This window comes from Equus asinus, chromosome 20 (genome assembly GCF_041296235.1).
Source record: "Equus asinus isolate D_3611 breed Donkey chromosome 20, EquAss-T2T_v2, whole genome shotgun sequence".
Taxonomy (NCBI): domain Eukaryota; kingdom Metazoa; phylum Chordata; class Mammalia; order Perissodactyla; family Equidae; genus Equus; species Equus asinus.
In genome coordinates, this window is record NC_091809.1 from 9,600,437 (window position 1) to 9,626,319 (window position 25,883).

Sequence of the window (25,883 nt, forward strand, 5' to 3'; positions counted from 1 at the left end):
GGGAAACATTGCTGCAACTTTGACTGGGATTGCATGGAATCCAGAGATTCCTTGCTCTGGTAGGGACGTTTCCAGTGTGTTGCTGCTTCCACTCCTAGATCCGGGAATCTCCTTCTTTCTCCTTGTGTCTTCTTGAATTTCTTTCCCCCAACGTTTGTTAGCTTTCCATTGCCATGGCTTTCACCTGTTTTGCTAAGTTTCTTCATAGAGATCTCATCCTTCTCACTGGCATGCAGTTTTTCACTTTTTCTTTTCAGCTTCAGTTTCTCTATGCTTTGCAACTTTGAATCGGTTTTGTTCTGGCAGAAGTGCATCGCTGAGCTCACATCTGCTGGCAATGCTCCTGTATTTGCTGTGGAAGTCTGGCCCTGTCTAACGTCCCTTCCCGTCTGCCTCTACACTAGCTCGGACGCCTGCCCCAGAATGCCTGAAGCAGTGGTGAGCAGGCTCACCCGAGGGTCCACCCGGCCCACCCCGGGCCACCGACCCAGAAGGTGCGGACCTCACCGCTGCACCACCGGCCGGCCCCTTTCATGTTCCGTTGGCAACCTGCAGTTGAGGGCAATGGGACTTGAATATGCTACTTGAGCCCAACTCTGGCACTGTGTAGATGAGGCCAGGTTGTTTTTCGGGTCCACTGCGATGTCAGAGGATTGGTCATAATCGTGTCTCTGCTGTCCCGGCAAGCTTCACGGACACACGGTTTCCTGGCCCGCTTGGAGCAGTCTCATAACTCCCCCTTCCCACTTAGCCCAGCCTTGACCTTCGCTGCCGTCTTTTGGCTTGTGGATTTCTCTGCCTTTCAAACGTTCCAGCAGAGTCTGTCTAAAGACGGACATCATCTTTCATTGTGGATTGTCCAGGTGTGATTTCTGTTCGCCTTCCATTTTCTGGGACCTTTGTCTCTTTTCCATAGGAGAATCGTCACGGTATTTCTCAGCTATCCCCCTTAGACATGCTTATCAGTCCGTTCCCCTTCATTCCAAGTGATTCATTTTGCATTTCTGGAATCACCGTATGTTCTCGAGGCCGAGGTGTGAGCACTTTCGTGACTCTTGGTTGTTGTCTTTGAATTTGCACCGGTCACTTGAAGGAGTCTTTGCTGCCCTAGCCTGGGTCAAACTAAGCACTGGGAACACGTGGTCATCTGGGTTGGTTTGACATCCTGAGGTCAGAAACTCCAAACTCGAGGTGGTCCTGGCATCCCCCTTCACGGACACAATGTTTCCAAGACAAATTAGACGAATCTGATGAATTCCTCTCTCCAGGAAAGATATTTTTCTGTCTCCTTTCCGGATTTGGGAAGTTTCGAACTTCACCCCTGATCCTGGAACGTTCCCCCAGGTGCCGTCTAGATACGGGCTTACTTTATTTCTATGGGCTGTGCCATTTGTTTGCCTTACATCCTCAGCCCTGGCCTGTTTCTTTTTCTTGCAACAGAATTGTAATGTTCTCATTTTCAGCCCACTTCCTTACATGTGGTGTCAAAACACATAATCCATAATCCTTCTACGGCAAGAGGTAGGGGGAGAGAATTTCGATGGAGGCAAACTGAGCACACTAGCCTGGGAGGGCAGCCCTCACGAAGGAACGAAGCCCTGTGGAAAAGGGTGCTTTTCAGCACCCTTGTAGAGCACTTCCAAACAAAGAGACATAGCCCAAGCGTGACGGGGCTCCATTCCTTCAAGGCTTCCAAGACATCTCTTGGGACACATTAGCATGTACCCAGTGGGCCCCCGTGACGCCAGAGCTATGGAAAGTGAGACTGATCTGCAAAGAATGCCAGGGGCCTGGGAAAGGAGGCATCGAGTCTTCTCTTCAACGTCCTCAAGACCTCATTCTTGACTTTGGCTTATGCTTAAGGCAGAAGGACCACGTAGGTCTGATAAGGCCCAAGTCCGGCCTCTTGCTTCCAATCAAGTTGCAAGCTTGAATCAGCATGGCCTCCCCATAGACTTGAATAGATGACAACGTTCTCCTCTCGGGGCTTGTCCCTCTATTCTCGCTTCTTGCCCAGGATCCCTTTCTTAGCCCTCGAATCAGCGTCTGTTTTATGTCTTCCAGTTTCTGTGTCCGCTTTCTGTTTCTCAAAGCTGTTTCTGGGTATCCCTCCCTTTAATAGCCTAGCCTAGGCCAATCCGCAGTCTGTAACCGTGCGGCCATCTTGGCGGACATGATCCTCGTGATGTCATAAACAACCTCAAAATTCGAAGTTGTCCTGACAACCTGCGTGCACACAGAGTTTCAGAGCCATCTCAGGCCAGTCCGACTCCTCACCCTTTCCTGGTAGGATACTTTTCCTTTTTCTCGGTTTCTTGTCGGTTTCTGTCTTGCTCCTCGCACTTTGGAAGGCCTGCTACATTCTCTCTAGACACTGGTTTCTGTCCTGTAAGATTATCCTGGGTTTTACCTCTTACATTTTATGTAGATGGCCAAGTGGGTGGACGTTCCCCAGAGAAAGTCCTGGACTCCCTCCCAAGTTGAAGTTGCCGGGGCAGTCCTCTGATGCGCAATGATCGTGTCATCTCCTAGCACTCTGCCGATTCCACCTTGGCGGGTCCCATGTTTTCCTTCCTGCTTCCTTTGGGGAAGTGCACCAGATGCGTTCCTGGATTGTAAAAGCCTCACGGTTCTTTTTCTGGTGCGTATTGATAAGGTGACCTCACCATTGCTACTTAGTTTATGATCCCTGTCCGCACCGTACCATGAAATCTATATTTCCTAACACTGCTAATGTGATCTGCACCCGTGATGTGAAACAGTGAGGCCTGGGCCGGCCAAGCGGAACGTGGGCACTTACCCGCTGCGCCACAGGGCCGGCCCTGAATTGGACTTTTGGACCAACCTTTTGCCTGAGCTTGGGAACACGTGGGCCTGTTTGGATTATTCGTGAAGGTGATTAGTAGTAACATCCTGGACGGTAACCTTTTCCGTTGGTGCATGGGTTTAGCAGGCAGCATGTTCTGTGGGTAGTATTCCTCTTCATCTATTTGGAATGGTCTACCTTTCTGTAGCATCAGTACGCATTTTGAGGTGATTTTCCAGCCTTGGAAGTTCACCTTCTCTAATCTCTTTCAGCCCCAAAGCTTTATGCCGTCATTCTGGACCCCATTTTGGATTTTTTTTGCTTTTAGGTGAATTTCTTGCCGCAACCCTGCATTAGACCATCCTATATCTTTCCGATTTGCATCCTCCTCGAGGTAGACTTCCGTGTAGCTTACATCATCTTCCCCTGCGTAAGCCTAATAGCAGGCCCTCACCACACACTTGTGCCTCATCATCTGTTTCACCCTCTCACACCTCCCCGCTTTGTCTCTGGGAACCCCCAATCAAATGTCCCGTGCCACCTGTTCCTGACCGCTTGCTTTTCCTCCTCCTCTTAAGTGAGGTCCTACGGTACTTGCCTTGCTCCCTGGGGCTTGTTTCACTTCCCTAAAACCCTCACAGCCATTCTGGTGGTCACAAATGGCTGGATTGCATCCTTGGTTCCGGCTGACTGGTATGCCATTGCGTGGCTATAGCCCATCTTCCTTCTGCACTCGTCCCTTGCTGGGCTCCAGGGAGGCTTCCAAGTCTTGGGTAGTGGGAGCGACGCTGTGGTGAACTCAGCGGTGCACATGTCTTTATGCAGGAGTGTTTCCGAGTTCTTTGGATCAACACGCCGCAGAGGAATAGCTGGATCATATGGGACATGGATTCTTCAAGTTCTGAGGCAGTTCCACACCGCTTGGCGTAGTGGCTGCACCGGTCTGCACTCCCACCAACGGTGCAGGAGGCTTCCCTTCTCTCCACCTCCTCTCTGACACTTGTGGCTTCCTGTCTGCTTCCTTATAGCCATTCTGACCACAGTGAGCTGCTGTGCCCTTGCAGTTTGCATTTGCATTGGCCTGAGACTTAATGACGGTGAACAAGTGTTCATGCACCCGTTGGCCCTCTTTCGATCTTCTTGGCAGAAATCTCTGTTTCCATCTTCTGCCCAGGCTTTCATTGGCTTGTTGTTTTTTTTTTTTTTTTCTTGTGGGGCCGTGCGAGTTGATTGCATCCTTGGGCTTTTCACCCCTTGTCCGATGTGGGGTTTGCAAACATCCTCCCCCAGTCGTCGTGCTATCTTTGCGTTCAGTCGATGGTTTCCTTCACTGGGCAGAAGCGTCCGCATTTGACGTGGTCCCGTTGGTTTCTTGTTGACTTGCTTGCCCTGGCCCAGTCGGACTTGCTTCTTCCAAGCAGGCGGCTCAGACAGATGGCAAAGAGCACTCTGCCTAGGTCTTCTGCTACAAGGTTCACGGTTTCAAGTCTGCCATTCAAGGCTTTGATCCATTTCAGGTGGTGTGTGTGCCAGGTGTAACATCATGGTGTACTGTCGTTGTGTTCCAGGTGGCTGTGCAGGCTTCCCAGCACCGTTTATGGTAGAGACTCTCCTTTCTCCGCTGTCTCCTCTTGGCTCCCTGGTCGAAAATGGGCTGTCCATGTACGTTTGAGTTGGGCTCTGGGTTCTCGATTCTGTTGCAGGGGTCTGTGTGCCTGTTTTGGGGCCCAGACTGTGCCGTCTCGGTACCTAGTGCTTCGTCCTATATGTTGAAATCGGAAAGTGTGCCACGTCCTGCTTTTTTCGTTTTCCTGAGGATTCCTTTGCCTAGTCAGGGTCTCTTGTTGCTGGCTAGAAACTTTAGGATTCCCTCTTCTGTCTCTGTGGGAAACATTGCTGCAACTTTGACTGGGATTGCATGGAATCCAGAGATTCCTTGCTCTGGTAGGGACGTTTCCAGTGTGTTGCTGCTTCCACTCCTAGATCCGGGAATCTCCTTCTTTCTCCTTGTGTCTTCTTGAATTTCTTTCCCCCAACGTTTGTTAGCTTTCCATTGCCATGGCTTTCACCTGTTTTGCTAAGTTTCTTCATAGAGATCTCATCCTTCTCACTGGCATGCAGTTTTTCACTTTTTCTTTTCAGCTTCAGTTTCTCTATGCTTTGCAACTTTGAATCGGTTTTGTTCTGGCAGAAGTGCATCGCTGAGCTCACATCTGCTGGCAATGCTCCTGTATTTGCTGTGGAAGTCTGGCCCTGTCTAACGTCCCTTCCCGTCTGCCTCTACACTAGCTCGGACGCCTGCCCCAGAATGCCTGAAGCAGTGGTGAGCAGGCTCACCCGAGGGTCCACCCGGCCCACCCCGGGCCACCGACCCAGAAGGTGCGGACCTCACCGCTGCACCACCGGCCGGCCCCTTTCATGTTCCGTTGGCAACCTGCAGTTGAGGGCAATGGGACTTGAATATGCTACTTGAGCCCAACTCTGGCACTGTGTAGATGAGGCCAGGTTGTTTTTCGGGTCCACTGCGATGTCAGAGGATTGGTCATAATCGTGTCTCTGCTGTCCCGGCAAGCTTCACGGACACACGGTTTCCTGGCCCGCTTGGAGCAGTCTCATAACTCCCCCTTCCCACTTAGCCCAGCCTTGACCTTCGCTGCCGTCTTTTGGCTTGTGGATTTCTCTGCCTTTCAAACGTTCCAGCAGAGTCTGTCTAAAGACGGACATCATCTTTCATTGTGGATTGTCCAGGTGTGATTTCTGTTCGCCTTCCATTTTCTGGGACCTTTGTCTCTTTTCCATAGGAGAATCGTCACGGTATTTCTCAGCTATCCCCCTTAGACATGCTTATCAGTCCGTTCCCCTTCATTCCAAGTGATTCATTTTGCATTTCTGGAATCACCGTATGTTCTCGAGGCCGAGGTGTGAGCGCTTTCGTGACTCTTGGTTGTTGTCTTTGAATTTGCACCGGTCACTTGAAGGAGTCTTTGCTGCCCTAGCCTGGGTCAAACTAAGCACTGGGAACACGTGGTCATCTGGGTTGGTTTGACATCCTGAGGTCAGAAACTCCAAACTCGAGGTGGTCCTGGCATCCCCCTTCACGGACACAATGTTTCCAAGACAAATTAGACGAATCTGATGAATTCCTCTCTCCAGGAAAGATATTTTTCTGTCTCCTTTCCGGATTTGGGAAGTTTCGAACTTCACCCCTGATCCTGGAACGTTCCCCCAGGTGCCGTCTAGATACGGGCTTACTTTATTTCTATGGGCTGTGCCATTTGTTTGCCTTACATCCTCAGCCCTGGCCTGTTTCTTTTTCTTGCAACAGAATTGTAATGTTCTCATTTTCAGCCCACTTCCTTACATGTGGTGTCAAAACACATAATCCATAATCCTTCTACGGCAAGAGGTAGGGGGAGAGAATTTCGATGGAGGCAAACTGAGCACACTAGCCTGGGAGGGCAGCCCTCACGAAGGAACGAAGCCCTGTGGAAAAGGGTGCTTTTCAGCACCCTTGTAGAGCACTTCCAAACAAAGAGACATAGCCCAAGCGTGACGGGGCTCCATTCCTTCAAGGCTTCCAAGACATCTCTTGGGACACATTAGCATGTACCCAGTGGGCCCCCGTGACGCCAGAGCTATGGAAAGTGAGACTGATCTGCAAAGAATGCCAGGGGCCTGGGAAAGGAGGCATCGAGTCTTCTCTTCAACGTCCTCAAGACCTCATTCTTGACTTTGGCTTATGCTTAAGGCAGAAGGACCACGTAGGTCTGATAAGGCCCAAGTCCGGCCTCTTGCTTCCAATCAAGTTGCAAGCTTGAATCAGCATGGCCTCCCCATAGACTTGAATAGATGACAACGTTCTCCTCTCGGGGCTTGTCCCTCTATTCTCGCTTCTTGCCCAGGATCCCTTTCTTAGCCCTCGAATCAGCGTCTGTTTTATGTCTTCCAGTTTCTGTGTCCGCTTTCTGTTTCTCAAAGCTGTTTCTGGGTATCCCTCCCTTTAATAGCCTAGCCTAGGCCAATCCGCAGTCTGTAACCGTGCGGCCATCTTGGCGGACATGATCCTCGTGATGTCATAAACAACCTCAAAATTCGAAGTTGTCCTGACAACCTGCGTGCACACAGAGTTTCAGAGCCATCTCAGGCCAGTCCGACTCCTCACCCTTTCCTGGTAGGATACTTTTCCTTTTTCTCGGTTTCTTGTCGGTTTCTGTCTTGCTCCTCGCACTTTGGAAGGCCTGCTACATTCTCTCTAGACACTGGTTTCTGTCCTGTAAGATTATCCTGGGTTTTACCTCTTACATTTTATGTAGATGGCCAAGTGGGTGGACGTTCCCCAGAGAAAGTCCTGGACTCCCTCCCAAGTTGAAGTTGCCGGGGCAGTCCTCTGATGCGCAATGATCGTGTCATCTCCTAGCACTCTGCCGATTCCACCTTGGCGGGTCCCATGTTTTCCTTCCTTCTTCCTTTGGGGAAGTGCACCAGATGCGTTCCTGGATTGTAAAAGCCTCACGGTTCTTTTTCTGGTGCGTATTGATAAGGTGACCTCACCATTGCTACTTAGTTTATGATCCCTGTCCGCACCGTACCATGAAATCTATATTTCCTAACACTGCTAATGTGATCTGCACCCGTGATGTGAAACAGTGAGGCCTGGGCCGGCCAAGCGGAACGTGGGCACTTACCCGCTGCGCCACAGGGCCGGCCCTGAATTGGACTTTTGGACCAACCTTTTGCCTGAGCTTGGGAACACGTGGGCCTGTTTGGATTATTCGTGAAGGTGATTAGTAGTAACATCCTGGACGGTAACCTTTTCCGTTGGTGCATGGGTTTAGCAGGCAGCATGTTCTGTGGGTAGCATTCCTCTTCATCTATTTGGAATGGTCTACCTTTCTGTAGCATCAGTACGCATTTTGAGGTGATTTTCCAGCCTTGGAAGTTCACCTTCTCTAATCTCTTTCAGCCCCAAAGCTTTATGCCGTCATTCTGGACGCCATTTTGGATTTTTTTTGCTTTTAGGTGAATTTATTGCCGCAACCCTGCATTAGACCATCCTATATCTTTCCGATTTGCATCCTCCTCGAGGTAGACTTCCGTGTAGCTTACATCATCTTCCCCTGCGTAAGCCTAATAGCAGGCCCTCACCACACACTTGTGCCTCATCATCTGTTTCACCCTCTCACACCTCCCCGCTTTGTCTCTGGGAACCCCCAATCAAATGTCCCGTGCCACCTGTTCCTGACCGCTTGCTTTTCCTCCTCCTCTTAAGTGAGGTCCTACGGTACTTGCCTTGCTCCCTGGGGCTTGTTTCACTTCCCTAAAACCCTCACAGCCATTCTGGTGGTCACAAATGGCTGGATTGCATCCTTGGTTCCGGCTGACTGGTATGCCATTGTGTGGCTATAGCCCATCTTCCTTCTGCACTCGTCCCTTGCTGGGCTCCAGGGAGGCTTCCAAGTCTTGGGTAGTGGGAGCGACGCTGTGGTGAACTCAGCGGTGCACATGTCTTTATGCAGGAGTGTTTCCGAGTTCTTTGGATCAACACGCCGCAGAGGAATAGCTGGATCATATGGGACATGGATTCTTCAAGTTCTGAGGCAGTTCCACACCGCTTGGCGTAGTGGCTGCACCGGTCTGCACTCCCACCAACGGTGCAGGAGGCTTCCCTTCTCTCCACCTCCTCTCTGACACTTGTGGCTTCCTGTCTGCTTCCTTATAGCCATTCTGACCACAGTGAGCTGCTGTGCCCTTGCAGTTTGCATTTGCATTGGCCTGAGACTTAATGACGGTGAACAAGTGTTCATGCACCCGTTGGCCCTCTTTCGATCTTCTTGGCAGAAATCTCTGTTTCCATCTTCTGCCCAGGCTTTCATTGGCTTGTTGTTTTTTTTTTTTTTCTTGTGGGGACGTGCGAGTTGATTGCATCCTTGGGCTTTTCACCCCTTGTCCGATGTGGGGTTTGCAAACATCCTCCCCCAGTCGTCGTGCTATCTTTGCATTCAGTCGATGGTTTCCTTCACTGGGCAGAAGCGTCCGCATTTGACGTGGTCCCGTTGGTTTCTTGTTGACTTGCTTGCCCTGGCCCAGTCGGACTTGCTTCTTCCAAACAGGCGGCTCAGACAGATGGCAAAGAGCACTCTGCCTAGGTCTTCTGCTACAAGGTTCACGGTTTCAAGTCTGCCATTCAAGGCTTTGATCCATTTCAGGTGGTGTGTGTGCCAGGTGTAACATCATGGTGTACTGTCGTTGTGTTCCAGGTGGCTGTGCAGGCTTCCCAGCACCGTTTATGGTAGAGACTCTCCTTTCTCCGCTGTCTCCTCTTGGCTCCCTGGTCGAAAATGGGCTGTCCATGTACGTTTGAGTTGGGCTCTGGGTTCTCGATTCTGTTGCAGGGGTCTGTGTGCCTGTTTTGGGGCCCAGACTGTGCCATCTCGGTACCTAGTGCTTCGTCCTATATGTTGAAATCGGAAAGTGTGCCACGTCCTGCTTTTTTCGTTTTCCTGAGGATTCCTTTGCCTAGTCAGGGTCTCTTGTTGCTGGCTAGAAACTTTAGGATTCCCTCTTCTGTCTCTGTGGGAAACATTGCTGCAACTTTGACTGGGATTGCATGGAATCCAGAGATTCCTTGCTCTGGTAGGGACGTTTCCAGTGTGTTGCTGCTTCCACTCCTAGATCCGGGAATCTCCTTCTTTCTCCTTGTGTCTTCTTGAATTTCTTTCCCCCAACGTTTGTTAGTTTTCCATTGCCATGGCTTTCACCTGTTTTGCTAAGTTTCTTCATAGAGATCTCATCCTTCTCACTGGCATGCAGTTTTTCACTTTTTCTTTTCAGCTTCAGTTTCTCTATGCTTTGCAACTTTGAATCGGTTTTGTTCTGGCAGAAGTGCATCGCTGAGCTCACATCTGCTGGCAATGCTCCTGTATTTGCTGTGGAAGTCTGGCCCTGTCTAACGTCCCTTCCCGTCTGCCTCTACACTAGCTCGGACGCCTGCCCCAGAATGCCTGAAGCAGTGGTGAGCAGGCTCACCCGAGGGTCCACCCGGCCCACCCCGGGCCACCGACCCAGAAGGTGCGGACCTCACCGCTGCACCACCGGCCGGCCCCTTTCATGTTCCGTTGGCAACCTGCAGTTGAGGGCAATGGGACTTGAATATGCTACTTGAGCCCAACTCTGGCACTGTGTAGATGAGGCCAGGTTGTTTTTCGGGTCCACTGCGATGTCAGAGGATTGGTCATAATCGTGTCTCTGCTGTCCCGGCAAGCTTCACGGACACACGGTTTCCTGGCCCGCTTGGAGCAGTCTCATAACTCCCCCTTCCCACTTAGCCCAGCCTTGACCTTCGCTGCCGTCTTTTGGCTGGTGGATTTCTCTGCCTTTCAAACGTTCCAGCAGAGTCTGTCTAAAGACGGACATCATCTTTCATTGTGGATTGTCCAGGTGTGATTTCTGTTCGCCTTCCATTTTCTGGGACCTTTGTCTCTTTTCCATAGGAGAATCGTCACGGTATTTCTCAGCTATCCCCCTTAGACATGCTTATCAGTCCGTTCCCCTTCATTCCAAGTGATTCATTTTGCATTTCTGGAATCACCGTATGTTCTCGAGGCCGAGGTGTGAGCGCTTTCGTGACTCTTGGTTGTTGTCTTTGAATTTGCACCGGTCACTTGAAGGAGTCTTTGCTGCCCTAGCCTGGGTCAAACTAAGCACTGGGAACACGTGGTCATCTGGGTTGGTTTGACATCCTGAGGTCAGAAACTCCAAACTCGAGGTGGTCCTGGCATCCCCCTTCACGGACACAATGTTTCCAAGACAAATTAGACGAATCTGATGAATTCCTCTCTCCAGGAAAGATATTTTTCTGTCTCCTTTCCGGATTTGGGAAGTTTCGAACTTCACCCCTGATCCTGGAACGTTCCCCCAGGTGCCGTCTAGATACGGGCTTACTTTATTTCTATGGGCTGTGCCATTTGTTTGCCTTACATCCTCAGCCCTGGCCTGTTTCTTTTTCTTGCAACAGAATTGTAATGTTCTCATTTTCAGCCCACTTCCTTACATGTGGTGTCAAAACACATAATCCATAATCCTTCTACGGCAAGAGGTAGGGGGAGAGAATTTCGATGGAGGCAAACTGAGCACACTAGCCTGGGAGGGCAGCCCTCACGAAGGAACGAAGCCCTGTGGAAAAGGGTGCTTTTCAGCACCCTTGTAGAGCACTTCCAAACAAAGAGACATAGCCCAAGCGTGACGGGGCTCCATTCCTTCAAGGCTTCCAAGACATCTCTTGGGACACATTAGCATGTACCCAGTGGGCCCCCGTGACGCCAGAGCTATGGAAAGTGAGACTGATCTGCAAAGAATGCCAGGGGCCTGGGAAAGGAGGCATCGAGTCTTCTCTTCAACGTCCTCAAGACCTCATTCTTGACTTTGGCTTATGCTTAAGGCAGAAGGACCACGTAGGTCTGATAAGGCCCAAGTCCGGCCTCTTGCTTCCAATCAAGTTGCAAGCTTGAATCAGCATGGCCTCCCCATAGACTTGAATAGATGACAATGTTCTCCTCTCGGGGCTTGTCCCTCTATTCTCGCTTCTTGCCCAGGATCCCTTTCTTAGCCCTCGAATCAGCGTCTGTTTTATGTCTTCCAGTTTCTGTGTCCGCTTTCTGTTTCTCAAAGCTGTTTCTGGGTATCCCTCCCTTTAATAGCCTAGCCTAGGCCAATCCGCAGTCTGTAACCGTGCGGCCATCTTGGCGGACATGATCCTCGTGATGTCATAAACAACCTCAAAATTCGAAGTTCTCCTGACAACCTGCGTGCACACAGAGTTTCAGAGCCATCTCAGGCCAGTCCGACTCCTCACCCTTTCCTGGTAGGATACTTTTCCTTTTTCTCGGTTTCTTGTCGGTTTCTGTCTTGCTCCTCGCACTTTGGAAGGCCTGCTACATTCTCTCTAGACACTGGTTTCTGTCCTGTAAGATTATCCTGGGTTTTACCTCTTACATTTTATGTAGATGGCCAAGTGGGTGGACGTTCCCCAGAGAAAGTCCTGGACTCCCTCCCAAGTTGAAGTTGCCGGGGCAGTCCTCTGATGCGCAATGATCGTGTCATCTCCTAGCACTCTGCCGATTCCACCTTGGCGGGTCCCATGTTTTCCTTCCTGCTTCCTTTGGGGAAGTGCACCAGATGCGTTCCTGGATTGTAAAAGCCTCACGGTTCTTTTTCTGGTGCGTATTGATAAGGTGACCTCACCATTGCTACTTAGTTTATGATCCCTGTCCGCACCGTACCATGAAATCTATATTTCCTAACACTGCTAATGTGATCTGCACCCGTGATGTGAAACAGTGAGGCCTGGGCCGGCCAAGCGGAACGTGGGCACTTACCCGCTGCGCCACAGGGCCGGCCCTGAATTGGACTTTTGGACCAACCTTTTGCCTGAGCTTGGGAACACGTGGGCCTGTTTGGATTATTCGTGAAGGTGATTAGTAGTAACATCCTGGACGGTAACCTTTTCCGTTGGTGCATGGGTTTAGCAGGCAGCATGTTCTGTGGGTAGTATTCCTCTTCATCTATTTGGAATGGTCTACCTTTCTGTAGCATCAGTACGCATTTTGAGGTGATTTTCCAGCCTTGGAAGTTCACCTTCTCTAATCTCTTTCAGCCCCAAAGCTTTATGCCGTCATTCTGGACCCCATTTTGGATTTTTTTTGCTTTTAGGTGAATTTATTGCCGCAACCCTGCATTAGAACATCCTATATCTTTCCGATTTGCATCCTCCTCGAGGTAGACTTCCGTGTAGCTTACATCATCTTCCCCTGCGTAAGCCTAATAGCAGGCCCTCACCACACACTTGTGCCTCATCATCTGTTTCACCCTCTCACACCTCCCCGCTTTGTCTCTGGGAACCCCCAATCAAATGTCCCGTGCCACCTGTTCCTGACCGCTTGCTTTTCCTCCTCCTCTTAAGTGAGGTCCTACGGTACTTGCCTTGCTCCCTGGGGCTTGTTTCACTTCCCTAAAACCCTCACAGCCATTCTGGTGGTCACAAATGGCTGGATTGCATCCTTGGTTCCGGCTGACTGGTATGCCATTTCATGGCTATAGCCCATCTTCCTTCTGCACTCGTCCCTTGCTGGGCTCCAGGGAGGCTTCCAAGTCTTGGGTAGTGGGAGCGACGCTGTGGTGAACTCAGCGGTGCACATGTGTTTATGCAGGAGTGTTTCCGAGTTCTTTAGATCAACACGCCGCAGAGGAATACCTGGATCATATGGGACATGGATTCTTCAAGTTCTGAGGCAGTTCCACACCGCTTGGCGTAGTGGCTGCACCGGTCTGCACTCCCACCAACGGTGCAGGAGGCTTCCCTTCTCTCCACCTCCTCTCTGACACTTGTGGCTTCCTGTCTGCTTCCTTATAGCCATTCTGACCACAGTGAGCTGCTGTGCCCTTGCAGTTTGCATTTGCATTGGCCTGAGACTTAATGACGGTGAACAAGTGTTCATGCACCCGTTGGCCCTCTTTCGATCTTCTTGGCAGAAATCTCTGTTTCCATCTTCTGCCCAGGCTTTCATTGGCTTGTTGTTTTTTTTTTTTTTCTTGTGGGGCCGTGCGAGTTGATTGCATCCTTGGGCTTTTCACCCCTTGTCCGATGTGGGGTTTGCAAACATCCTCCCCCAGTCGTTGTGCTATCTTTGCATTCAGTCGATGGTTTCCTTCACTGGGCAGAAGCGTCCGCATTTGACGTGGTCCCGTTGGTTTCTTGTTGACTTGCTTGCCCTGGCCCAGTCGGACTTGCTTCTTCCAAGCAGGCGGCTCAGACAGATGGCAAAGAGCACTCTGCCTAGGTCTTCTGCTACAAGGTTCACGGTTTCAAGTCTGCCATTCAAGGCTTTGATCCATTTCAGGTGGTGTGTGTGCCAGGTGTAACATCATGGTGTACTGTCGTTGTGTTCCAGGTGGCTGTGCAGGCTTCCCAGCACCGTTTATGGTAGAGACTCTCCTTTCTCCGCTGTCTCCTCTTGGCTCCCTGGTCGAAAATGGGCTGTCCATGTACGTTTGAGTTGGGCTCTGGGTTCTCGATTCTGTTGCAGGGGTCTGTGTGCCTGTTTTGGGGCCCAGACTGTGCCGTCTCGGTACCTAGTGCTTCGTCCTATATGTTGAAATCGGAAAGTGTGCCACGTCCTGCTTTTTTCGTTTTCCTGAGGATTCCTTTGCCTAGTCAGGGTCTCTTGTTGCTGGCTAGAAACTTTAGGATTCCCTCTTCTGTCTCTGTGGGAAACATTGCTGCAACTTTGACTGGGATTGCATGGAATCCAGAGATTCCTTGCTCTGGTAGGGACGTTTCCAGTGTGTTGCTGCTTCCACTCCTAGATCCGGGAATCTCCTTCTTTCTCCTTGTGTCTTCTTGAATTTCTTTCCCCCAACGTTTGTTAGTTTTCCATTGCCATGGCTTTCACCTGTTTTGCTAAGTTTCTTCATAGAGATCTCATCCTTCTCACTGGCATGCAGTTTTTCACTTTTTCTTTTCAGCTTCAGTTTCTCTATGCTTTGCAACTTTGAATCGGTTTTGTTCTGGCAGAAGTGCATCGCTGAGCTCACATCTGCTGGCAATGCTCCTGTATTTGCTGTGGAAGTCTGGCCCTGTCTAACGTCCCTTCCCGTCTGCCTCTACACTACCTCGGACGCCTGCCCCAGAATGCCTGAAGCAGTGGTGAGCAGGCTCACCCGAGGGTCCACCCGGCCCACCCCGGGCCACCGACCCAGAAGGTGCGGACCTCACCGCTGCACCACCGGCCGGCCCCTTTCATGTTCCGTTGGCAACCTGCAGTTGAGGGCAATGGGACTTGAATATGCTACTTGAGCCCAACTCTGGCACTGTGTAGATGAGGCCAGGTTGTTTTTCGGGTCCACTGCGATGTCAGAGGATTGGTCATAATCGTGTCTCTGCTGTCCCGGCAAGCTTCACGGACACACGGTTTCCTGGCCCGCTTGGAGCAGTCTCATAACTCCCCCTTCCCACTTAGCCCAGCCTTGACCTTCGCTGCCGTCTTTTGGCTGGTGGATTTCTCTGCCTTTCAAACGTTCCAGCAGAGTCTGTCTAAAGACGGACATCATCTTTCATTGTGGATTATCCAGGTGTGATTTCTGTTCGCCTTCCATTTTCTGGGACCTTTGTCTCTTTTCCATAGGAGAATCGTCACGGTATTTCTCAGCTATCCCCCTTAGACATGCTTATCAGTCCGTTCCCCTTCATTCCAAGTGATTCATTTGGCATTTCTGGAATCACCGTATGTTCTCTAGGCCGAGGTGTGAGTGCTTTCGTGACTCTTGGTTGTTGTCTTTGAATTTGCACCGGTCACTTGAAGGAGTCTTTGCTGCCCTAGCCTGGGTCAAACTAAGCACTGGGAACACGTGGTCATCTGGGTTGGTTTGACATCCTGAGGTCAGAAACTCCAAACTCGAGGTGGTCCTGGCATCCCCCTTCACGGACACAATGTTTCCAAGACAAATTAGACGAATCTGATGAATTCCTCTCTCCAGGAAAGATATTTTTCTGTCTCCTTTCCGGATTTGGGAAGTTTCGAACTTCACCCCTGATCCTGGAACGTTCCCCCAGGTGCCGTCTAGATACGGGCTTACTTTATTTCTATGGGCTGTGCCATTTGTTTGCCTTACATCCTCAGCCCTGGCCTGTTTCTTTTTCTTGCAACAGAATTGTAATGTTCTCATTTTCAGCCCACTTCCTTACATGTGGTGTCAAAACACATAATCCATAATCCTTCTACGGCAAGAGGTAGGGGGAGAGAATTTCGATGGAGGCAAACTGAGCACACTAGCCTGGGAGGGCAGCCCTCACGAAGGAACGAAGCCCTGTGGAAAAGGGTGCTTTTCAGCACCCTTGTAGAGCACTTCCAAACAAAGAGACATAGCCCAAGCGTGACGGGGCTCCATTCCTTCAAGGCTTCCAAGACATCTCTTGGGACACATTAGCATGTACCCAGTGGGCCCCCGTGACGCCAGAGCTATGGAAAGTGAGACTGATCTGCAAAGAATGCCAGGGGCCTGGGAAAGGAGGCATCGAGTCTTCTCTTCAACGTCCTCAAGACCTCATTCTTGACTTTGGCTTATGCTTAAGGCAGAAGGACCACGTAGGTCTGATAAGGCCCAAGTCCGGCCTCTTGCTTCCAATCAAGTTGCAAGCTTGAATCAGCATGGCCTCCCCATAGACTTGAATAGATGACAACGTTCTCCTCTCGGGGCTTCTCCCTCTATTCTCGCTTCTTGCCCAGGATCCCTTTCTTAGCCCTCGAATCAGCGTCTGTTTTATGTCTTCCAGTTTCTGTGTCCGCTTTCTGTTTCTCAAAGCTGTTTCTGGGTATCCCTCCCTTTAATAGCCTAGCCTAGGCCAATCCGCAGTCTGTAACCGTGGGGCCATCTTGGCGGACATGATCCTCGTGATGTCATAAACAACCTCAAAATTCGAAGTTGTCCTGACAACCTGCGTGCACACAGAGTTTCAGAGCCATCTCAGGCCAGTCCGACTCCTCACCCTTTCCTGGTAGGATACTTTTCCTTTTTCTCGGTTTCTTGTCGGTTTCTGTCTTGCTCCTCGCACTTTGGAAGGCCTGCTACATTCTCTCTAGACACTGGTTTCTGTCCTGTAAGATTATCCTGGGTTTTACCTCTTACATTTTATGTAGATGGCCAAGTGGGTGGACGTTCCCCAGAGAAAGTCCTGGACTCCCTCCCAAGTTGAAGTTGCCGGGGCAGTCCTCTGATGCGCAATGATCGTGTCATCTCCTAGCACTCTGCCGATTCCACCTTGGCGGGTCCCATGTTTTCCTTCGTGCTTCCTTTGGGGAAGTGCACCAGATGCGTTCCTGGATTGTAAAAGCCTCACGGTTCTTTTTCTGGTGCGTATTGATAAGGTGACCTCACCATTGCTACTTAGTTTATGATCCCTGTCCGCACCGTACCATGAAATCTATATTTCCTAACACTGCTAATGTGATCTGCACCCGTGATGTGAAACAGTGAGGCCTGGGCCGGCCAAGCGGAACGTGGGCACTTACCCGCTGCGCCACAGGGCCGGCCCTGAATTGGACTTTTGGACCACCTTTCGCCTGAGCTTGGGAACACGTGGGCCTGTTTGGATTATTCGTGAAGGTGATTAGTAGTAACATCCTGGACGGTAACCTTTTCCGTTGGTGCATGGGTTTAGCAGGCAGCATGTTCTGTGGGTAGTATTCCTCTTCATCTATTTGGAATGGTCTACCTTTCTGTAGCATCAGTACGCATTTTGAGGTGATTTTCCAGCCTTGGAAGTTCACCTTCTCTAATCTCTTTCAGCCCCAAAGCTTTATGCCGTCATTCTGGACCCCATTTTGGATTTTTTTTGCTTTTAGGTGAATTTATTGCCGCAACCCTGCATTAGAACATCCTATATCTTTCCGATTTGCATCCTCCTCGAGGTAGACTTCCGTGTAGCTTACATCATCTTCCCCTGCGTAAGCCTAATAGCAGGCCCTCACCACACACTTGTGCCTCATCATCCGTTTCACCCTCTCACACCTCCCCGCTTTGTCTCTGGGAACCCCCAATCAAATGTCCCGTGCCACCTGTTCCTGACCGCTTGCTTTTCCTCCTCCTCTTAAGTGAGGTCCTACGGTACTTGCCTTGCTCCCTGGGGCTTGTTTCACTTCCCTAAAACCCTCACAGCCATTCTGGTGGTCACAAATGGCTGGATTGCATCCTTGGTTCCGGCTGACTGGTATGCCATTGCGTGGCTATAGCCCATCTTCCTTCTGCACTCGTCCCTTGCTGGGCTCCAGGGAGGCTTCCAAGTCTTGGGTAGTGGGAGCGACGCTGTGGTGAACTCAGCGGTGCACATGTGTTTATGCAGGAGTGTTTCCGAGTTCTTTGGATCAACACGCCGCAGAGGAATACCTGGATCATATGGGACATGGATTCTTCAAGTTCTGAGGCAGTTCCACACCGCTTGGCGTAGTGGCTGCACCGGTCTGCACTCCCACCAACGGTGCAGGAGGCTTCCCTTCTCTCCACCTCCTCTCTGACACTTGTGGCTTCCTGTCTGCTTCCTTATAGCCATTCTGACCACAGTGAGCTGCTGTGCCCTTGCAGTTTGCATTTGCATTGGCCTGAGACTTAATGACGGTGAACAAGTGTTCATGCACCCGTTGGCCCTCTTTCGATCTTCTTGGCAGAAATCTCTGTTTCCATCTTCTGCCCAGGCTTTCATTGGCTTGTTGTTTTTTTTTTTTTTTCTTGTGGGGCCGTGCGAGTTGATTGCATCCTTGGGCTTTTCACCCCTTGTCCGATGTGGGGTTTGCAAACATCCTCCCCCAGTCGTTGTGCTATCTTTGCATTCAGTCGATGGTTTCCTTCACTGGGCAGAAGCGTCCGCATTTGACGTGGTCCCGTTGGTTTCTTGTTGACTTGCTTGCCCTGGCCCAGTCGGACTTGCTTCTTCCAAGCAGGCGGCTCAGACAGATGGCAAAGAGCACTCTGCCTAGGTCTTCTGCTACAAGGTTCACGGTTTCAAGTCTGCCATTCAAGGCTTTGATCCATTTCAGGTGGTGTGTGTGCCAGGTGTAACATCATGGTGTACTGTCGTTGTGTTCCAGGTGGCTGTGCAGGCTTCCCAGCACCGTTTATGGTAGAGACTCTCCTTTCTCCGCTGTCTCCTCTTGGCTCCCTGGTCGAAAATGGGCTGTCCATGTACGTTTGAGTTGGGCTCTGGGTTCTCGATTCTGTTGCAGGGGTCTGTGTGCCTGTTTTGGGGCCCAGACTGTGCCGTCTCGGTACCTAGTGCTTCGTCCTATATGTTGAAATCGGAAAGTGTGCCACGTCCTGCTTTTTTCGTTTTCCTGAGGATTCCTTTGCCTAGTCAGGGTCTCTTGTTGCTGGCTAGAAACTTTAGGATTCCCTCTTCTGTCTCTGTGGGAAACATTGCTGCAACTTTGACTGGGATTGCATGGAATCCAGAGATCCCTTGCTCTGGTAGGGACGTTTCCAGTGTGTTGCTGCTTCCACTCCTAGATCCGGGAATCTCCTTCTTTCTCCTTGTGTCTTCTTGAATTTCTTTCCCCCAACGTTTGTTAGTTTTCCATTGCCATGGCTTTCACCTGTTTTGCTAAGTTTCTTCATAGAGATCTCATCCTTCTCACTGGCATGCAGTTTTTCACTTTTTCTTTTCAGCTTCAGTTTCTCTATGCTTTGCAACTTTGAATCGGTTTTGTTCTGGCAGAAGTGCATCGCTGAGCTCACATCTGCTGGCAATGCTCCTGTATTTGCTGTGGAAGTCTGGCCCTGTCTAACGTCCCTTCCCGTCTGCCTCTACACTACCTCGGACGCCTGCCCCAGAATGCCTGAAGCAGTGGTGAGCAGGCTCACCCGAGGGTCCACCCGGCCCACCCCGGGCCACCGACCCAGAAGGTGCGGACCTCACCGCTGCACCACCGGCCGGCCCCTTTCATGTTCCGTTGGCAACCTGCAGTTGAGGGCAATGGGACTTGAATATGCTACTTGAGCCCAACTCTGGCACTGTGTAGATGAGGCCAGGTTGTTTTTCGGGTCCACTGCGATGTCAGAGGATTGGTCATAATCGTGTCTCTGCTGTCCCGGCAAGCTTCACGGACACACGGTTTCCTGGCCCGCTTGGAGCAGTCTCATAACTCCCCCTTCCCACTTAGCCCAGCCTTGACCTTCGCTGCCGTCTTTTGGCTGGTGGATTTCTCTGCCTTTCAAACGTTCCAGCAGAGTCTGTCTAAAGACGGACATCATCTTTCATTGTGGATTATCCAGGTGTGATTTCTGTTCGCCTTCCATTTTCTGGGACCTTTGTCTCTTTTCCATAGGAGAATCATCACGGTATTTCTCAGCTATCCCCCTTAGACATGCTTATCAGTCCGTTCCCCTTCATTCCAAGTGATTCATTTTGCATTTCTGGAATCACCGTATGTTCTCTAGGCCGAGGTGTGAGTGCTTTCGTGACTCTTGGTTGTTGTCTTTGAATTTGCACCGGTCACTTGAAGGAGTCTTTGCTGCCCTAGCCTGGGTCAAACTAAGCACTGGGAACACGTGGTCATCTGGGTTGGTTTGACATCCTGAGGTCAGAAACTCCAAACTCGAGGTGGTCCTGGCATCCCCCTTCACGGACACAATGTTTCCAAGACAAATTAGACGAATCTGATGAATTCCTCTCTCCAGGAAAGATATTTTTCTGTCTCCTTTCCGGATTTGGGAAGTTTCGAACTTCACCCCTGATCCTGGAACGTTCCCCCAGGTGCCGTCTAGATACGGGCTTACTTTATTTCTATGGGCTGTGCCATTTGTTTGCCTTACATCCTCAGCCCTGGCCTGTTTCTTTTTCTTGCAACAGAATTGTAATGTTCTCATTTTCAGCCCACTTCCTTACATGTGGTGTCAAAACACATAATCCATAATCCTTCTACGGCAAGAGGTAGGGGGAGAGAATTTCGATGGAGGCAAACTGAGCACACTAGCCTGGGAGGGCAGCCCTCACGAAGGAACGAAGCCCTGTGGAAAAGGGTGCTTTTCAGCACCCTTGTAGAGCACTTCCAAACAAAGAGACATAGCCCAAGCGTGACGGGGCTCCATTCCTTCAAGGCTTCCAAGACATCTCTTGGGACACATTAGCATGTACCCAGTGGGCCCCCGTGACGCCAGAGCTATGGAAAGTGAGACTGATCTGCAAAGAATGCCAGGGGCCTGGGAAAGGAGGCATCGAGTCTTCTCTTCAACGTCCTCAAGACCTCATTCTTGACTTTGGCTTATGCTTAAGGCAGAAGGACCACGTAGGTCTGATAAGGCCCAAGTCCGGCCTCTTGCTTCCAATCAAGTTGCAAGCTTGAATCAGCATGGCCTCCCCATAGACTTGAATAGATGACAACGTTCTCCTCTCGGGGCTTGTCCCTCTATTCTCGCTTCTTGCCCAGGATCCCTTTCTTAGCCCTCGAATCAGCGTCTGTTTTATGTCTTCCAGTTTCTGTGTCCGCTTTCTGTTTCTCAAAGCTGTTTCTGGGTATCCCTCCCTTTAATAGCCTAGCCTAGGCCAATCCGCAGTCTGTAACCGTGCGGCCATCTTGGCGGACATGATCCTCGTGATGTCATAAACAACCTCAAAATTCGAAGTTGTCCTGACAACCTGCGTGCACACAGAGTTTCAGAGCCATCTCAGGCCAGTCCGACTCCTCACCCTTTCCTGGTAGGATACTTTTCCTTTTTCTCGATTTCTTGTCGGTTTCTGTCTTGCTCCTCGCACTTTGGAAGGCCTGCTACATTCTCTCTAGACACTGGTTTCTGTCCTGTAAGATTATCCTGGGTTTTACCTCTTACATTTTATGTAGATGGCCAAGTGGGTGGACGTTCCCCAGAGAAAGTCCTGGACTCCCTCCCAAGTTGAAGTTGCCGGGGCAGTCCTCTGATGCGCAATGATCGTGTCATCTCCTAGCACTCTGCCGATTCCACCTTGGCAGGTCCCATGTTTTCCTTCCTTCTTCCTTTGGGGAAGTGCACCAGATGCGTTCCTGGATTGTAAAAGCCTCACGGTTCTTTTTCTGGTGCGTATTGATAAGGTGACCTCACCATTGCTACTTAGTTTATGATCCCTGTCCGCACCGTACCATGAAATCTATATTTCCTAACACTGCTAATGTGATCTGCACCCGTGATGTGAAACAGTGAGGCCTGGGCCGGCCAAGCGGAACGTGGGCACTTACCCGCTGCGCCACAGGGCCGGCCCTGAATTGGACTTTTGGACCAACCTTTTGCCTGAGCTTGGGAACACGTGGGCCTGTTTGGATTATTCGTGAAGGTGATTAGTAGTAACATCCTGGACGGTAACCTCTTCCGTTGGTGCATGGGTTTAGCAGGCAGCATGTTCTGTGGGTAGTATTCCTCTTCATCTATTTGGAATGGTCTACCTTTCTGTAGCATCAGTACGCATTTTGAGGTGATTTTCCAGCCTTGGAAGTTCACCTTCTCTAATCTCTTTCAGCCCCAAAGCTTTATGCCGTCATTCTGGACCCCATTTTGGATTTTTTTTGCTTTTAGGTGAATTTATTGCCGCAACCCTGCATTAGAACATCCTATATCTTTCCGATTTGCATCCTCCTCGATGTAGACTTCCGTGTAGCTTACATCATCTTCCCCTGCGTAAGCCTAATAGCAGGCCCTCACCACACACTTGTGCCTCATCATCTGTTTCACCCTCTCACACCTCCCCGCTTTGTCTCTGGGAACCCCCAATCAAATGTCCCGTGCCACCTGTTCCTGACCGCTTGTTTTTCCTCCTCCTCTTAAGTGAGGTCCTACGGTACTTGCCTTGCTCCCTGGGGCTTGTTTCACTTCCCTAAAACCCTCACAGCCATTCTGGTGGTCACAAATGGCTGGATTGCATCCTTGGTTCCGGCTGACTGGTATGCCATTGCGTGGCTATAGCCCATCTTCCTTCTGCACTCGTCCCTTGCTGGGCTCCAGGGAGGCTTCCAAGTCTTGGGTAGTGGGAGCGACGCTGTGGTGAACTCAGCGGTGCACATGTCTTTATGCAGGAGTGTTTCCGAGTTCTTTGGATCAACACACCGCAGAGGAATAGCTGGATCATATGGGACATGGATTCTTCAAGTTCTGAGGCAGTTCCACACCGCTTGGCGTAGTGGCTGCACCGGTCTGCACTCCCACCAACGGTGCAGGAGGCTTCCCTTCTCTCCACCTCCTCTCTGACACTTGTGGCTTCCTGTCTGCTTCCTTATAGCCATTCTGACCACAGTGAGCTGCTGTGCCCTTGCAGTTTGCATTTGCATTGGCCTGAGACTTAATGACGGTGAACAAGTGTTCATGCACCCGTTGGCCCTCTTTCGATCTTCTTGGCAGAAATCTCTGTTTCCATCTTCTGCCCAGGCTTTCATTGGCTTGTTGTTTTTTTTTTTTTTTCTTGTGGGGCCGTGCGAGTTGATTGCATCCTTGGGCTTTTCACCCCTTGTCCGATGTGGGGTTTGCAAACATCCTCCCCCAGTCGTTGTGCTATCTTTGCATTCAGTCGATGGTTTCCTTCACTGGGCAGAAGCGTCCGCATTTGACGTGGTCCCGTTGGTTTCTTGTTGACTTGGTTGCCCTGGCCCAGCCGGACTTGCTTCTTCCAAGCAGGCGGCTCAGACCGATGGCAAAGAGCACTCTGCCTAGGTCTTCTGCTACAAGGTTCACGGTTTCAAGTCTGCCATTCAAGGCTTTGATCCATTTCAGGTGGTGTGTGTGCCAGGTGTAACATCATGGTGTACTGTCGTTGTGTTCCAGGTGGCTGTGCAGGCTTCCCAGCACCGTTTATGGTAGAGACTCTCCTTTCTCCGCTGTCTCCTCTTGGCTCCCTGGTCGAAAATGGGCTGTCCATGTACGTTTGAGTTGGGCTCTGGGTTCTCGATTCTGTTGCAGGGGTCTGTGTGCCTGTTTTGGGGCCCAGACTGTGCCGTCTCGGTACCTAGTGCTTCGTCCTATATGTTGAAATCGGAAAGTGTGCCACGTCCTGCTTTTTTCGTTTTCCTGAGGATTCCTTTGCCTAGTCAGGGTCTCTTGTTGCTGGCTAGAAACTTTAGGATTCCCTCTTCTGTCTCTGTGGGAAACATTGCTGCAACTTTGACTGGGATTGCATGGAATCCAGAGATCCCTTGCTCTGGTAGGGACGTTTCCAGTGTGTTGCTGCTTCCACTCCTAGATCCGGGAATCTCCTTCTTTCTCCTTGTGTCTTCTTGAATTTCTTTCCCCCAACGTTTGTTAGTTTTCCATTGCCATGGCTTTCACCTGTTTTGCTAAGTTTCTTCATAGAGATCTCATCCTTCTCACTGGCATGCAGTTTTTCACTTTTTCTTTTCAGCTTCAGTTTCTCTATGCTTTGCAACTTTGAATCGGTTTTGTTCTGGCAGAAGTGCATCGCTGAGCTCACATCTGCTGGCAATGCTCCTGTATTTGCTGTGGAAGTCTGGCCCTGTCTAACGTCCCTTCCCGTCTGCCTCTACACTACCTCGGACGCCTGCCCCAGAATGCCTGAAGCAGTGGTGAGCAGGCTCACCCGAGGGTCCACCCGGCCCACCCCGGGCCACCGACCCAGAAGGTGCGGACCTCACCGCTGCACCACCGGCCGGCCCCTTTCATGTTCCGTTGGCAACCTGCAGTTGAGGGCAATGGGACTTGAATATGCTACTTGAGCCCAACTCTGGCACTGTGTAGATGAGGCCAGGTTGTTTTTCGGGTCCACTGCGATGTCAGAGGATTGGTCATAATCGTGTCTCTGCTGTCCCGGCAAGCTTCACGGACACACGGTTTCCTGGCCCGCTTGGAGCAGTCTCATAACTCCCCCTTCCCACTTAGCCCAGCCTTGACCTTCGCTGCCGTCTTTTGGCTGGTGGATGTCTCTGCCTTTCAAACGTTCCAGCAGAGTCTGTCTAAAGACGGACATCATCTTTCATTGTGGATTATCCAGGTGTGATTTCTGTTCGCCTTCCATTTTCTGGGACCTTTGTCTCTTTTCCATAGGAGAATCGTCACGGTATTTCTCAGCTATCCCCCTTAGACACGCTTATCAGTCCGTTCCCCTTCATTCCAAGTGATTCATTTGGCATTTCTGGAATCACCGTATGTTCTCTAGGCCGAGGTGTGAGTGCTTTCGTGACTCTTGGTTGTTGTCCTTGAATTTGCACCGGTCACTTGAAGGAGTCTTTGCTGCCCTAGCCTGGGTCAAACTAAGCACTGGGAACACGTGGTCATCTGGGTTGGTTTGACATCCTGAGGTCAGAAACTCCAAACTCGAGGTGGTCCTGGCATCCCCCTTCACGGACACAATGTTTCCAAGACAAATTAGACGAATCTGATGAATTCCTCTCTCCAGGAAAGATATTTTTCTGTCTCCTTTCCGGATTTGGGAAGTTTCGAACTTCACCCCTGATCCTGGAACGTTCCCCCAGGTGCCGTCTAGATACGGGCTTACTTTATTTCTATGGGCTGTGCCATTTGTTTGCCTTACATCCTCAGCCCTGGCCTGTTTCTTTTTCTTGCAACAGAATTGTAATGTTCTCATTTTCAGCCCACTTCCTTACATGTGGTGTCAAAACACATAATCCATAATCCTTCTACGGCAAGAGGTAGGGGGAGAGAATTTCGATGGAGGCAAACTGAGCACACTAGCCTGGGAGGGCAGCCTTCACGAAGGAACGAAGCCCTGTGGAAAAGGGTGCTTTTCAGAACCCTTGTAGAGCACTTCCAAACAAAGAGACATAGCCCAAGCGTGACAGGGCTCCATTCCTTCAAGGCTTCCAAGACATGTCTTGGGACACATTAGCATGTACCCAGTGGGCCCCCGTGACGCCAGAGCTATGGAAAGTGAGACTGATCTGCAAAGAATGCCAGGGGCCTGGGAAAGGAGGCATCGAGTCTTCTCTTCAACGTCCTCAAGACCTCATTCTTGACTTTGGCTTATGCTTAAGGCAGAAGGACCACGTAGGTCTGATAAGGCCCAAGTCCGGCCTCTTGCTTCCAATCAAGTTGCAAGCTTGAATCAGCATGGCCTCCCCATAGACTTGAATAGATGACAACGTTCTCCTCTCGGGGCTTGTCCCTCTATTCTCGCTTCTTGCCCAGGATCCCTTTCTTAGCCCTTGAATCAGCGTCTGTTTTATGTCTTCCAGTTTCTGTGTCCGCTTTCTGTTTCTCAAAGCTGTTTCTGGGTATCCCTCCCTTTAATAGCCTAGCCTAGGCCAATCCGCAGTCTGTAACCGTGCGGCCATCTTGGCGGACATGATCCTCGTGATGTCATAAACAACCTCAAAATTCGAAGTTGTCCTGACAACCTGCGTGCACACAGAGTTTCAGAGCCATCTCAGGCCAGTCCGACTCCTCACCCTTTCCTGGTAGGATACTTTTCCTTTTTCTCGATTTCTTGTCGGTTTCTGTCTTGCTCCTCGCACTTTGGAAGGCCTGCTACATTCTCTCTAGACACTGGTTTCTGTCCTGTAAGATTATCCTGGGTTTTACCTCTTACATTTTATGTAGATGGCCA